Here is a 14,675-nt window from a genome sequence, read left to right on the forward strand (position 1 = left end):
ACAGAGTAGGAATTGAGAAATTATTTCGTGTGCTACAGTATTGAAATGTGGATGCTGCCTTGTTTTATAAGAAGATGATCAAGGTTTGTGTGCCCATTACCTTTCCTCTGCTTGAAAGACGTGTCTCAAGAAAAATAAATTATATTTTAGATGCAGGTGCTGCATTTTATTCTAAGATTTGATATCAATTCAAAACATAGAAAACTGTAAAAGATAAATCAGGAGATGGCTGATTCATAATGGGTAATAAAATAAATAGCACTTTCGAGCTGATGTCGTCAGTGACTCTTGGATTTTCTAACAAAAGGTTCCTGTACTGTTGTCATAGAGTGATTGTGAATTTCTCTGACTCTGAAGAATCAACTAGAAGAAGTAGAATCACCAGAACATTTTGCTCAGCTGAAAGCACAAAGTAAACTCAGTTACTGGGAATCAGCAAAAACCACAGGCATCACTGGTCCCAGGGATTTAGAGTCCAGAAACCTCTCCAGGTGATGGACTGTTGATTTGGGGCTCTATGCATTGTCACAGACAGCTGGGGATATCAGTTTCTGGACCAAATGACCCAATAAGAGATCCTAGTCGTAAAAATCCATTTTTATCTGGAATGTTTCTAGAAGATCAAAACCGTTTTCCTTCCAGCATCTAATGCCTGAGTGATACATTTAAAAATTTTTAGTCTGCATGGGCACCCTCTTTTTCTAGGAGCAGCACTTTTTATTTTTGAAATTATCCTACAATGAATTACCAGCTTTTCTTCTGTTCTCATCTTTTTCCTTCCCCAACATACACACACTGTAAATATGTGCCATGTTCTTAGGCAATCCCACTTTCTCAACCTTTGTTGAGTGACCCAAGCAAGGTTAAATTCGAGTTCTCCCCAGCGAGTTTTCCCAGCTGCAATTGAAGAAGAGATACAGTCCATCTCTGTGGTGGAAACTCCAGGTTGTGAAACTCAAGATCAATCAGCAATAGAACCTCTGGAGCAGCTGCTGGGTGATGAGAAGAAGCAGGCAGAAGAAATGGACAGAATCCTGGAGGAACCTGAGTCCCACATGGCAGGTGATGCTGAGGCTCACTGCATGTCTGCCCTGCCCACTCTTCAGTGGGTCCACCCTACTTGGGAACCCAAGAGCCAGTATATTGCCGTTTGCTTAAAAGGACTGTCTTTCATTTATGACCAAAAGCGAGTTAGTGTGTGTCAGGTCAGCCGAAGGATGAAGGAAGGGCCCCCATTCTCTGGATATGATCTTAGGTCTTCACCCTATTTTCTTTGTGCTGCTCAATAATTCTCTGGATTGGATTGTCAGCATATATGCCCACCAGTCCTTTAAATGCAATACCATTTAAGAAAATGCAGAGTTTTCTCTTTTCTAGATAGTAGGAAAGTTAAAGTTACACTGCATTGTTTTAGAAGACAGCTAGGCTTAACCTAACACATCAGTCTAGTTTTTTGGTTCTGCCTTGATGACTTTCTGGACTAATTAGTCATTTTTCTCCTCTAATTAAACCAGGTTCATTTTCCTGCTGGCTAGCTGTATGCCACATTTCAGGGATAAATCTCTCATCTCTAATTACTAAAATGGACTGGTTGCATCCTTGCCTCAGTTTCTTGTCCAGAAGTTCACCAAATGGTTATTTCCTTGGGCTGAATTCAGTTTTGGAATTAACTCCAGCATTTAGCTGTTGATCTTGTTCTCTTTATCCTAGTAGATAAGTTTTTGGCACGTTCTTTCTCCTTCCCATCATTATCTCTCCTCTTTACCCGTCACTTTCTTTCTGTTGTGGTTTGCATTTATTGATCTCTGCCTTTCCTGATACTACTCAATTTACGTTTCACAGAAATAACGGCTGTACTTAAATGAAACTCAGATTCCTATATAAAAATGTTGGGATAACTTTGTTCCTTCAGTAAGGTCATACAGACATTATAGATCTTACCGGGAAGAAAAATTATCACAATATTTAGACATGACTGTCTTATTTTAAAAATGTTTTCAGTTTACTTTCAGATTCCATATATAGTTTTAAAATACATGTTTTAGCTGAATAGTAAAAAAAGAAAAATGTGTAGGCACAGGAGTGTCTATTGGGCACTCCTGGGAAGGAGAGTAGCCTTTCTTTCTCTTTTTTTCTTTCTCTTTCTTTCCTTCTTTCCTTCCTTCCTTCCTTCCTTCCTTCTTTCCTTGCTTTCTTTCTTCTTTCTTTCCTTGCTTTCTCTCTTGCTTTCTCTCTCTCTCTCCTTGCTTGCTTTCTTTCCTTTTTTTTTTTTCTATATTCTACCTCTAGGCTTTGCCTCCTTGCTTGTTCAAGTCAAGCCCAAGTTTTAAGTTTTATGCTTATGGAAATACAGTAAATTAAGACATTTATTTATCTATCTATCTATCTATCTATCTATCTATCTATCTATCTATCTATCTATTTTTTGAGACAGGGTCACCTAGGCTGGAGTGCAGTGGCGCAATCGTGGCTCACTGCAACCTTCACCTACTGTGCTCAAGGGATCCTCCCACCTCAGTCTGCTGAGTAGCTAGGACTACAGGTGCATGCCACCGTGCCTGGCTAATTTTTGTGATTTTTCTTGTACAGTTGGGGTTTGGCCATGTTTCCCAGGCTAAATTAAGACATTTAAATCACTCAGGCACAACTAATTATTTCATATCGCCACATCTTCCTAGGAGTGGGATTCTGCTTCAGTCTTTTCAGCTGTCTATGCCTTCATTTTGACTCCCATCAATAATGCTTGATGTTGTAGCCAGTGTTGGTTTATTATTACCAAAAGCAATGCTGTTCTGGAAAGGCAAGGACTGCAGTGTCTCATATGATGCAATTGGACGGAACCTCAAGACGACATTTGCTCCCAGCAAAGGGCATTCAGCAGAACAAGGACCAATCAGAATTCATCCAACAATCATTTTCAGTGTCATCTAAGACTGGCAGGTAATAGCTTACATGTGTGATTGTGACTTTCATGTGAGAATGAGATGGTCCACAACTGTGGGTAAAGTAACCTTCCTGCTCTCAATCTCTTGTTTTTAAAAGATATTTCATTCCTTATTCATGTGCTTATTTATTTATCGTTTTACTCTTTCATAAAAGTCTGCCAAGTTCTATTGAGGGAGCCGGGGAAAGACAGCAAGCAAGCCCCAATCCTACCAGCAAGGTGTTACAGACAGTGGGCATCTGAAAAACAACAGAGAAATGGACAAGGAGGTAACAGAATGGCAGGGAGTGAGAAGCGTTACGCAGAAAGACAAAGAATGGTGAAGAGACAGGAGGTGGAAGAGATGGAAGGTGCCTTTTCAGATGAGATGCTTGCTGGAGGATGGTATCCTGAGGAGATGATGTTTGAGCAGTGGTCTGACTGAAGTGAGTCACATGGGGATGTGGGACAAGGGGAGGTGGAGAGGGCTCCATCCTGGCACGTGTCTAAGGGGAAGTTCTGGAGAAAAATCCTCTTTCAAGCACGTGCAGTTTGTTGGAATATTCAGTGCTTTGGGATGGTAGGGGTGAAATCCCCATGTTCTTTTTGGCTCTTGTCCAGAGATGACTCTCAGGTCCTTCCCCGTGACCCATCTCAAAGCCAGCGCTGGAGCACTTCCCTGCTGTCAATCCCTCTTAACGCTCTGAATCTCTCTGACATCTCCTTATGCTGACCGCAGAGGAAAACTCTGCTTTTAACGGGCTCATGTGATGAGCTTCGGCCCACTCTGATTGACTCCATTTTGATTGGCACAAAGCGAAGTGTTTAGTAATCTTAACCCCATCTGCAGAATTGCTTTTCTCATGTAACATAATCATGGGCAGATGTGATAGCTCGTTTTATTCACTGTCCCCAGGATTTGAGTGGGAGATTTGGGAGAATGTTTTAGAATTCTACTTACCACGCCTCTTTTCAATTTAGTTCTGATTTGGGTCACCTGAATCTACAGAGGTCTTTTTAGTTTTATTGTGCTACTAGAATGTAACATGTTTCACTGTAAGAAAACTCCAAACTAAACATAGAAGCATATTTAAATAGGTTAAAAGTCGGTAATCTCACCTTTTAGAAAAACAAACCCTGAGGGTTTCTGCTGTGATTTGAAGGCAGGGTGCTTTTGTCCCAGTTGTGTTGTTGTTGTTGTTGTTTTCTGCTGAGCCTGGTAGCTGATGAAATCTAAAATATAAACTCTTTTCTACTGCACAAAGTGGAGAGATTTGTTGACTACTGCTGCACCACTTGATATCCTAAAAGACAGCACAACATGCATATTTAAAATATGCTACTTCATTTTCGCCAGAAAATATTCTATTGGCAACATTATCCTACATTTCTAATAAATATAGTTCTGCATTCCAGTAATATACATAAAATATTTATTTAAGAATCGACTCCAAAAACTCTAATGTACTAATCAAGATGATATACTGTAATTTCAAAGAATAGAAAACAAAGGAGATTTAGTGGGCAGGTCATTGTGGTCTTTAAATATTTTAAAAGCAGAAAAAGGAGAATCAATTGTTTTGTGTGGGTCTAGTACGTAAATCTAGGACTGAAGGATAGAAGTTTGCAAGGAGGTGTATTTCAGTATACAGGAAGTTTTTTTCTTTTCTTAAAAATAAAATTAAAATAGAGCTCCCTGAGCTCTGAAATAAAATAAAATTAAAATAGAGCTCCCTGAGTTGGAGCAGGCTGCTTAGGAAACCAGTTTCTCCTCAGTCGAAGTATTTTGACAGGAAAGTCTAAAGTCTATGTCAGAAGTGTTATCCAGCAGGTTTCAGCCAACCTTATCTGTAGAGTCAGATAGTAAATTTTCTTGGCTTTTGAGGCCATGCTGCCTCTGTAGCAACTTCTTAACTCTGCCATTGTAAGGTGAAAGCAGGCATAGACAGCAAGTGAATGAATGGCCATGGCTGTGTTTCAGTAAAACTTTATTTACAAAAACAGGTGCAAAGCCAAATGTGGTCTGTGAACTGTGGTTTGTCAAGCCTGATATATTGCATTTCCTGAATTGGGTGGGAATAGGACCTAAACATCAAGCCAGTCCCTTCCAAATCTAAGATTTCAGTGTTATATGATTCTTTGGTAGGGTGTAGGAAGGCATAGATATCATTTGCTAAAATATCCCTCTAGGAGGAGCTATCCATACCCATCCCATTATTCACTGTGCCTGCAAGCAACTCTAATAAAAAAAAGTTCAGTTAGATGAGGTTTCAACTACATGCCACTAAATAACTGGGAATGTTATAAGCATTTTGTTAAATGGAAACCTGTGCATAAACTGTGTGACCCTAAAATGAAATTAGGGTCCTTTGGAGTGCAGCATTTTTCTACCTTTTTTGATGTATCATTTACAAATAAAAATTATATATATCTACTGTGTACAAGATAGTGTTTTGATATACATGTACACTGTGAAATGATTACCATAGTCAAGCTAATTAACATGTCCATTACTTTACATAGTTATCATTTGTGTGTGTGTGTATGTGTGTGTGCTGAGAACCCATCAGATCTATTCTCTAGTGAAGTTCATGTATACGATACAGTATTATGAACTATAGTCACCGTGTTTGCATTAGTCAGTGTTCTCTAGAAGGACAGAACTAATAGGATAGATGTACATATACAGGGGAGTTTATTAAAGAGTATTGACTCACACGATCACAAGGTGAAGTCCCACAATAGTCTGCCTGCAGGTTGAGGAGCAAGGAAGCCAGTCCAAGTCCCAAAACCTCAAAAGCAAGAAAGTCAACAGTGCAGCCTTCAGTCTGTGGTCAAAGGTCCAAGAGCCCCTGGCAAACCACTGGTGTAACTCCAAGAGTCCAAAAGCTGAAGAACTTGGAGTGCAATGTTCAAGGGCAGGAAACATCCAGCACAGGAGAAAGATGAGGGCCAGAAGACTTAGCCAGTCTAGTCCTTCCACATTCCTCTGCCTGCTTTTATCCTAGCCCGGCTGGCAGCTGATTAGATGGTGCCCACCCAGATTGAGGGTGGGTCTGCCTCTCCCAGTCAGCTGACTCAAATGTTAATCTCCTTTGGCAACACCCTCACAGACACATCCAGGAACAATACGTTGCATCCTTCAATCCAGTCAAGCCGACACTCAATATTAACCATCACAAGTCCACCCCTTGTCTACTTGAACCCATACGCATCTCCTGAAATCATATATAATCTTCAAATAAAGATAATAAGGTCATAATTATGTTAGGTAATACATAATACAGCTATCCTTCGTACAACCAGAAATGTACCAATCCCCAACCCAAATGCTATTACATAAAGTTAACAACATTTAAATGCTGATTTGAAGTAAATAAATCTTATGTCACATGATAAAGGAAAAAGAAAGGAAATAAAATGAAGATATTTTATTAGTACAAGTGTATACATACACAAACATGTTCCTAACAAAATAAGGAGGAAATATGACAATTACAGTCCTCATTTCTGCAGCTGGTCACGTGGGCATAGCTGGTATTGATGACTACCTTCTTCTACTACCCATTCTGTATTCCTTTTGCCTTCAGCAAGCATCTCAGCAGGTTGTGGTTTTTTACCTGGTGGAGTGACCCAAACATTCATTCCTAAGGGGTCTGGGCCTTATGTAGCACTGCCTGGATTGGGCTGTTGTAGTTTCCCATTGACCTTAATCACAGGGCATGGTAATACTAAGAGTTGCCTGAAGGGATCTCCTGTATTCCTTGCATACTCTTCCTTACCTCCACTGTGGAGTAATAGACTAACTTCATCTTGATAGTCCAGGTCAATCACCACAGCCAACACTGCAACTCCCTTCTGAGCCTGTTGACTTAGAGATAAAAGGATCTCAAAGTGTCCAGGTGGCAATCTTAACTTCCAGTTTAATGGAATCCTTGTTGTGTCTTCTGGTGGCAGCATTTTTCCCTCTGAAACTAACACAACTAAGCAAGCAGAAGGTAATGTCTTGGGAACAGGAAGCAAAAATTTTGCTAGTGGATAGCTAGGGGTGATGGTGAGTGGTGCCACTTCCACTTCTGCCCCTTGATTCCTAGACCTGTGAATCCTGGCTATGGGAGAAACAGTGCCATATATTGGATGTTGATTCAGAGCATACATAGCCTTCTGGAGAATTTTGCCCCAGCCCTGCAAAGTATTGTCCCCTAGTTGGCATTGTAATTGTGACTTCAAAAGGCCATTCCGCCGTTCTATCAATACAGCTGCTTCAGGATGATGGGAAACAATGTTGTACATTAGATCCTCCAACTTATTCACACTGCATAATTGAAACTTTGGACCCTTTGACCAAAACCACCCCATAGCTGGCACTCCCCATACTCTGGCTACCACCGTTCTACTCTCTGTTAGCATGACTTTGACTTTTTTAGATTCTGCATGTAGTTGTAAGTGCCTCTCTTCAGATGATCATATGATTTTTATCCTTCATTTTGTGAATGTGGTATATAGCATTTATTGAGTTGCATATGTTGAACCATCCTTGCATCCCAGGCTCAGTTGATCATGATCCTTTTAATGTGTTGTTGAATTTAGTCTGGCTAATATTTTCTTCAGGATTTCTGGATCTATGTTCATCAGGAATATTGATCTATAATTTTAAAAAATTTTATTTTATTGTGATGTCCTTGTTTGGCTCTGCTATCAAAGTAATGCTGGCCTCATTAAATGAGATTGGAAGTGTTTCCTCCTTTTCAATTATTTGAAAGAGTTTGAGAAGGATTGGTGTTAATTCTTTAAATGTTTATAGACTTCACCAATGAAGACATCAGGTGCTGAGCTTTTCTTAGTTGAGAGTTTTTATTTCTGATTCAATCTCCTTACTCATTATTGGTGTGTTCAGATTTTCTATTCCTTCCTGATTCATTCTTGGTAGGTTGTATGTTCCTAGGAATTTATCTATTTCTTCTACATTATTTAATTAGTTGATGTACTGTTTTTCATAGTAGTCTCATGATTTTCTGTATTTCTGTGGTATCCATTGTAATCTTTCCTCCTTCATTTATAATTTTATTTGAGTTTTTTTTCTTTTTCTCCTAATTAGGCTAAAGATTTCTTGATTTATCTTTTTAAAAACAATAACAGTGTCATTGACCTTTTCTGTTGTTTTTCTAGTCTCTATTTCATTTATCTCTGCTCTGATCTTTATTATTTTCTTTCTTCCTCTGTCTTTGGGCTTGGTTTTTTTTTTTTTTTTACTTTCTTATTGCTTCAGGTGTAAAGTTAGGATATTTCAGATCTTTCCATTTTCTTAAGGTAGGTATTTATTGCTATAAACTTCCTTCTTAGAACTGCTTTTGCTGCATCCCATAAATTTTCAATGCCACAAATTTTGTTTCTCTTTTCATTTTTCTCAAGACATTTTTTGATTTTCCTTTTGATTTCTTCTTTGACTCATTGGTTGTTCAGGAGTATGTTAATTTTCATGTATTTGTGAATTTTCCATTTTTCCTTCTGTTACTGAATTCTACTTTTATGCCATTGTGGTTGGAAAAGATACTTGATATGATTTCAATCCTTAAATTTGTTAAGATGTTTTCCATGGCCTAACGTATAACCTATCCTGGAGAGTGTTCTGTGTGCACTTAAAAAGAATGTGCATTCTGCTGCTTTTGAAAGGAATGTTCTGCACATATCCGTTAGGTCTATTGGTTTATAGCATTTTGAAATCCACAGTTTCCTTGTTGATTTTCTGTCCAGGTGATCTATTCATTGTTGAAAGCATGTTGCTATTTATTTCTCCTTTAGTTATGTTAATATTTGCTTTATAGATTTAGATGCACTGATTTTGGGTACATGTGTATTTACAATTGTTATATCCTCTTAATGAATTCACCCTTTTACCATTGTATAATGACCTTCTCTGTCTCTTGTGACAGTATTTGACTTAAACTCTATCTCATCTGTTATAAGGATAGCCACGTCTGCTTTCGTTTGGTTATCATGTGAATGCAATCTCTTTTTCATCCATTCACTTCCAGCTTATGTCTGTCCTTAAAGCTAAAGTTAGTCTCTTACAGGCAGCATACAGTTAGATCTTGTTTTTTATTCACTCATCCACTCTCTCTTTTGATTGGATAATTTAATACATTTACATCTAAAGTAACTATTGGTAGGTAAAGGCTTACTACTATCATGTTGTTAATTGTTTTCTGATTGTTTTGTAGTTCCTTTGTTGCTTCTTTTTGTCTCACTGTCTTCCTTTGTGACTTAATAACTTTTTTGGAGAAATTTGCTTTGGTTCCTTTCTCTTTATGTTTTGTATATCTACTACAGACTTTTTCTTTGTGGTTATCATGAGGTTTACATAAAATATGTCATAGTTATAACCATCCATTTTAATCTGGTAACAACTTTGACTGCATTTAAAAATACTGTATTTTAACTTCTCCTCCTCCCACATTTTATTATTCATGCCATAGTTTATATCTTTTGTATGTTGTGTATTCATTAGCAAATTGTTGTCGTTATAGTTATTTGTTAATACTTTTGTTTTTTAACTTTTATACTAGAGTTAAAAGTGACTGTTGCACAATAACAGTATTGGAGTATTCTGTATTTGACTGTATAAGAATACCTTTAATAGAGTTTTATTCTTTCATATGTTTTCATGTTAGTTAGTGTCCTTTTGTTTAAACTTGAGAATTCCCTTTAGCATTTTTTGTAAGGCAGGTTTAATGGTGTTGAAATCCCACAGCTTTTATTTGTCTGGTGATATGATTTGTTCCTGAACTTCCACCCAAATCGCATCTCGAATTGCAATCCCCAGGTGTCAAAGGAGGAACCTGTTGGGAGATGATTGGATCACGAGGTGTTTTCCCCCATTATGTTCTCATGATAGTGAGGGTGTTCTCATGAGATCTGATGGTTTAAAAGTGGTGGTTACCCCTGTGCACATGCTCTCTCTCTCTCCTGCTGCCTTGTGAAGAAGGTACCTGCTTCCCCTTCACCTTCCACCATAATTGTAAGTTTCCTGAGGCCTCCCCAGCCATGAGGAACTGTGAGTCATTTAGACCTCTTTTGTTTATAAATTACCCAGTCTCAGGTGATATCTTTTAGCAGTGTGAAAATAAACAATACAGAGAATTGGTACTGGCAGAGTGAGGTACTGCTATAAAGACAACCTGAAAATGTGAAGGCAACTTTGAAACTGGGTAACAGGCAGAGGTTGGAACAGTTTGGAGGGCTTAGAAGACAGGAAGATGTGGGAAAGTTTGAAACTTCCTAGAGACTTGTTGAATGGTTTTGACCAAAATGCTGATAGTCATATTGACAATGAAGTCCAGGCTGAGATGGTCTCAGATGGAGACAAGGAACTATTGGGAACTGGAGCAAAGGCCATTCTTGCTATGCTTTAGCAGAGACTGGCAGCATTTTGCCCCTGCCCTAGAGATCTGTGGAGCTTTGAACTTGAGAGAGATGATTTAGGGTATCTGTCAGAATAAATTTCTAAGCAGAAAAGCATTCAAATATAACCTGGCTTTTTCTAAAAGCATACAGTCAAGTCATATGCGTTCACAAAGAGATGGTATGAAATTGGAACTTATGTTTAAAAGGGAAGCAAAGCATAAAAGTTTGGAAATTTTGCAGCCTGACCATGTGGTAGAAAAGAAAAAACAATTTTCCGAGGAGAAATTCAAGCCGGCTGCAGAAATTTACATAAGTAATCAGGAGTTGAATTTTAATTGCCAAACAATGGGGAAATGTCTCCAGGGCATTTCAGAGGTCTTCAAGGCAGCCCCTCCCATTACAAGCCCAGAGGCCTAGGAGAGAAAAATGGTTTCATGGGCCCTGCTGCTCTGTGCAGCCTTGGGACTTGGTGCCCTGTGCCCCAGCCACTCCAGCTCCAGCTGTGACTAAAAGGGTCCATAGCTCAGGCTGTCGCTTCAAGGGTGCAAGCCCCAAGCCTTGGTGGCTTCCACGTGCTCTTGGGTCTGCGAGTTCACAGAAAACAAGAGCTGAGCTTTGGGAGCCTCTGCCTAGATTTCACAGGATGTGTGGAAACACCTGGCTGTCCAGGCAGAAGCCTGCTGCAAGGACCCAGCCCTCATGGAGAACCTCTATTAGGGCAATGCAGAGGTGAACTGTGGGGTTGGAGCCCACACACAGAGTCCCCACTGGAGCACTGCCCAGTGGAGCTGTGAAAAGAGTTCCCCCATCTTCCAGACGCCAGAATGGTAGATCCACTGACTGGAAAGTTGCAGGCACTCAGTGCCGGCCCATGAAGGCAGCCGTAGGGGCTGTACCCTGCAAAGCCACAGGGACAGAGCTGCCCAAGGCCTCAACAGCCCACCCCTTGCATCAGCATGCCGTGGGGGTGAGACAGGGGCTCAAAGGAGATTATTTTGGAGCTTTAAAATTTAATGACTTCCCTGCTAGGTTTTGCATGTGCTTGGGACCTGTGGTCCCTTTATTTTGGCCAATTTCTCCCATTTGGAATGGGAACATTTACCCAATTCCTGTAACCCCATTGTATTTTGGAAGTAACTAACTTGTTTTTTATTTTAAAGGCTCATTGAGGGAAGGGACTTGCCTTGTCTCAAATGAGACTTTGGACTTTGGACTTTTGGGTTACTGTGGAATGAGTTAAGACTTCGGGGGACTGTTGGAAAGACATCATTGGTTTTGAAATCTGAAAAGGACATGAGATTTGGGAAAGGCCAGGGGAAGAATGATATGGTTTGGCTCTGTGTCCTCACCCAAATCTCGTCTTGAATTGTAATCCCCACATGGGATTACATGGGAGGGGCCTGGTGAGAGGTGATTGGATCATGGAGGTGGTTTCCCCTGTGCTGTGATCTCATGATAGTGAGGGATTTAAAAGTGACAGTTTCCCCCGCACATACACACTCTCTCTCTCCTATCACCTTGTGAAGAAGGTGCTGCTTCCCCTCTGCCTTCCATCATGATTATAAGTTTCCTGAGGCCTCCCCAGCCATGGGTAACCATGAGTCAGTTAAACCTCTTCTGTTTATAAATTACCCAGTCTCAGGTAGTATCTTTACAGCAGTGTGAAACTGGACTAATACATCTGGGAAATTCTTTTTCTCTCCTTCCTTTCTGAAGGACAGCTTTGCCTGATATTATATTCTTGGTTGCCAGGTTTTGTACTTTCAATACTTTGAATATATCATCCCACTCTCTCTTGGCCTACATGATTTCTGCTGAGAAATCCAATAATCTTATGAAGCTTCCCTTGTATGTGAAGAATTGCTTTTCTCTTGCTTCTTTGAAAATTCTCTCTTTGTCATGGTGAGGATTTCTTTCTTTTTTTTTTTTTTTAGATGGAGTCTAGCTCTGTCGTCCAGGCTAGAGTGCAGTGGCGCAATCTCGGCTCACTGCAAGCTCCGTCTCCTGGGTTCACGCCATTTTTCTGTCTCAGCCTCTGGAGTAGCTGAGACTACAGGTACCCACCACTACGCCTGGCTAATTTTTTTTTGTATTTTTAGTAGAGATGGGGTTTCACTGTGTTAGCCAGGATGGTCTCGATCTCCTGACCTCATGATCCACCCATCTCAGCCTCCCAAAGTGCTGGGATTACAGGCATGAGCCACCGCGCCTGGCTGAGGATCTCTTTATATTTAATCTATTTGGAGTTCTTTTGGGCTTCATAAATCTGGATGTTTATTTCATTTATGTCTCCAAATTTTGAGAGTTTTATATTCTTATTTTTTTAAATAAGTTTCTGCAACTTTCTCTTTCTCTACTTCTTCTGGAACTCTTCTAATGCATTTTAGTTTTCGTAACAGTGTCCTATAAGTCTTGTCAGCTTTCTGCAATTTTTATCATTCCTTTTATTACTCTGACTGGGTAATTTCAAATGACCTGTATCTGAGCATGCTGATTCTTTCTCCTGCTTGATCTAGTCTGCTGCTGAAGCTGTTTGTGAATTTTTTCAATTCAGTCATTTTGTTCTTCAGCTCCAGAATTTCTGTTTGGTTTTTTTTTATAGTTCTTATCTATCTTTTTGTTGAACTTCTAATTTTGCTCATGTATTGTTTTCCTGATTTTGTTTACTGTCTATCTATATTGTTTTGTAGCTTATTGAGCTTTCTTAAGGCAATTATTTTTAGCTCTTTGTCATGCAGTAAAGATCTCCATTTCTTTAGGGTCACCTCCTGCTGCTTTATTTCCTTCCTTTGGTGGTTTCTTGTTTCCCTGATTATTTGTGATCAGTGTGGCCTTGCACTGAAGTAGGCACCTATTTCAGTCTTTACATACTAGCTTCAACAGAGAAAGCCATTCACTAGTCAGATTGACCAGAGATTGTGGGTGGGCTGTCTGTTGGGGTCTATGCACAGGATTTCTGCTGGAGTTCTAAGGTGGGAAGGGCTGGATTCTGGGTTCATTTACTGTGGTTGTCTGTATTCTGTGCACAAGGACTGGCTTGAAGCATGGATCCTTGGGGGCTGACTTGGCACTGAAATGAGCCTTAAGCCTGAGTCTGCAGGGGCCAGCCTAACATGGGGATCACCTGTCACCTGAGTTCATGGGGATAGGCCTGTTCCTGAGTTTATTCAGGCTGTCCTGAGAACAAGGTCCACTGGGGTGAGCCCAGCATCTGGGTCCACATGGCCCAGTGTGGAGCCAAGATCTCTGGAGGCCAACCTGGTGCTGGATCTGCAGGGGATGGCCTGGATTCTAGGCCCATGGGTACCAACTTGGAGCCTTGGGTTGCTGGGGCTAACGTGGAGGCTAGAGTCTTGAGGGCCAGGCTAGAGCTGGAGCAGGCCTGAAGTCTAGGTCTTCTGTGGCCATCTTGGAGCCTGAAGCCCCAGGGGCTGACCTGGTCTGGGGTGAGCATGGGGCTGAGGCCACAGAGGCTGGTCTGGCCTGTGGCAGGCCTGAATCCTGGTGCTGGGGTTTACTGGAGTGGGCTTGGTGCTTGGGATCTGTGGTGAAGTTAGGTGCTATCTTAACTGTCCCTCCTCCATGCAAGAGGGTATCTCTCTCCATACTGTGCTACCCAGGCTTGAAGGTGAGATGACACCGGTAATGTGAAATTGTCCTTCCTATACACTTCTATGTGTCTTTTCTTATTTCTGTGCTGCAACCAGGTGGTATAACCTCTCACCTGATTCCTTAGCTCTAGTTAAGTTATTTTCGTGCATGGATACTTGTTCAAATTGATGTTTCTGCAGGGGATGAGCGCTAGAAACTCCTGTTCTGACAAACTCCTATTCCTATTCTTGCTGACATCACTCCCTGAAATAGTTAATATACTTAACAGCTGAACACGGATAGGATGTTCATGGAATATGTTGACAGGACAAAAAGTTGAAACTGTTGGCAGAAACCCAAAGTCAATATTGAAGCCAAGCAAAATATTGCCTGCAGTGCCACATTAGAACAGCTTGAAGACCGTTCATTTTTAAGTGACAAGAGACTCACCTCCAAGAAGCAATTGTGTTTTCAGGTAGCAAATTTTTATTATTCTGATTGTTTCCAAATAAACTATAATTTTTAAGTATAATTTTTTACTTTATGAGAAAATTAGTCATTTATATTCTAATTTCCTGAGTATGTAGAGAGTATAGCTAATGTTCCTTTATGTGGAAATATTTAAATGTAAGATGATTTTAAATCAGAAAGAATATTTGATTGATTTAAAATTTTTAAATGGGCTTTAATATTTTCAGAGGTTTTCTTTACTTAGGGATTTTTGGACTGACATTATTGCCATTATTTATTAATTTTG

General features: G+C 40.1%; 1 protein-coding gene across 2 annotated transcripts in view; it reads left to right on the forward strand.

Annotated features, from left to right (window-relative positions):
• KLKB1 (kallikrein B1) overlaps positions 1-14,675 on the forward strand; it is a 48,236-nt gene that overhangs the window by 1,498 nt on the left and 32,063 nt on the right. The window contains exons 2-5 of one of the 2 annotated variants that reach the window (XM_055385885.2): positions 329-1,062; positions 2,679-2,940; positions 3,100-3,369; positions 14,192-14,393. The gene's annotated coding sequence lies outside the window, so the exon portion shown is untranslated. Of the gene's footprint in view, positions 1-328; positions 1,063-2,678; positions 2,941-3,099; positions 3,370-13,867; positions 14,394-14,675 lie in introns of those variants that run through there. The other variant, XM_063705686.1, reaches the window with a different exon arrangement.

The sequence above is a fragment of the Gorilla gorilla genome, chromosome 3 (assembly GCF_029281585.2).
Source record: "Gorilla gorilla gorilla isolate KB3781 chromosome 3, NHGRI_mGorGor1-v2.1_pri, whole genome shotgun sequence".
Classification (NCBI taxonomy): domain Eukaryota; kingdom Metazoa; phylum Chordata; class Mammalia; order Primates; family Hominidae; genus Gorilla; species Gorilla gorilla.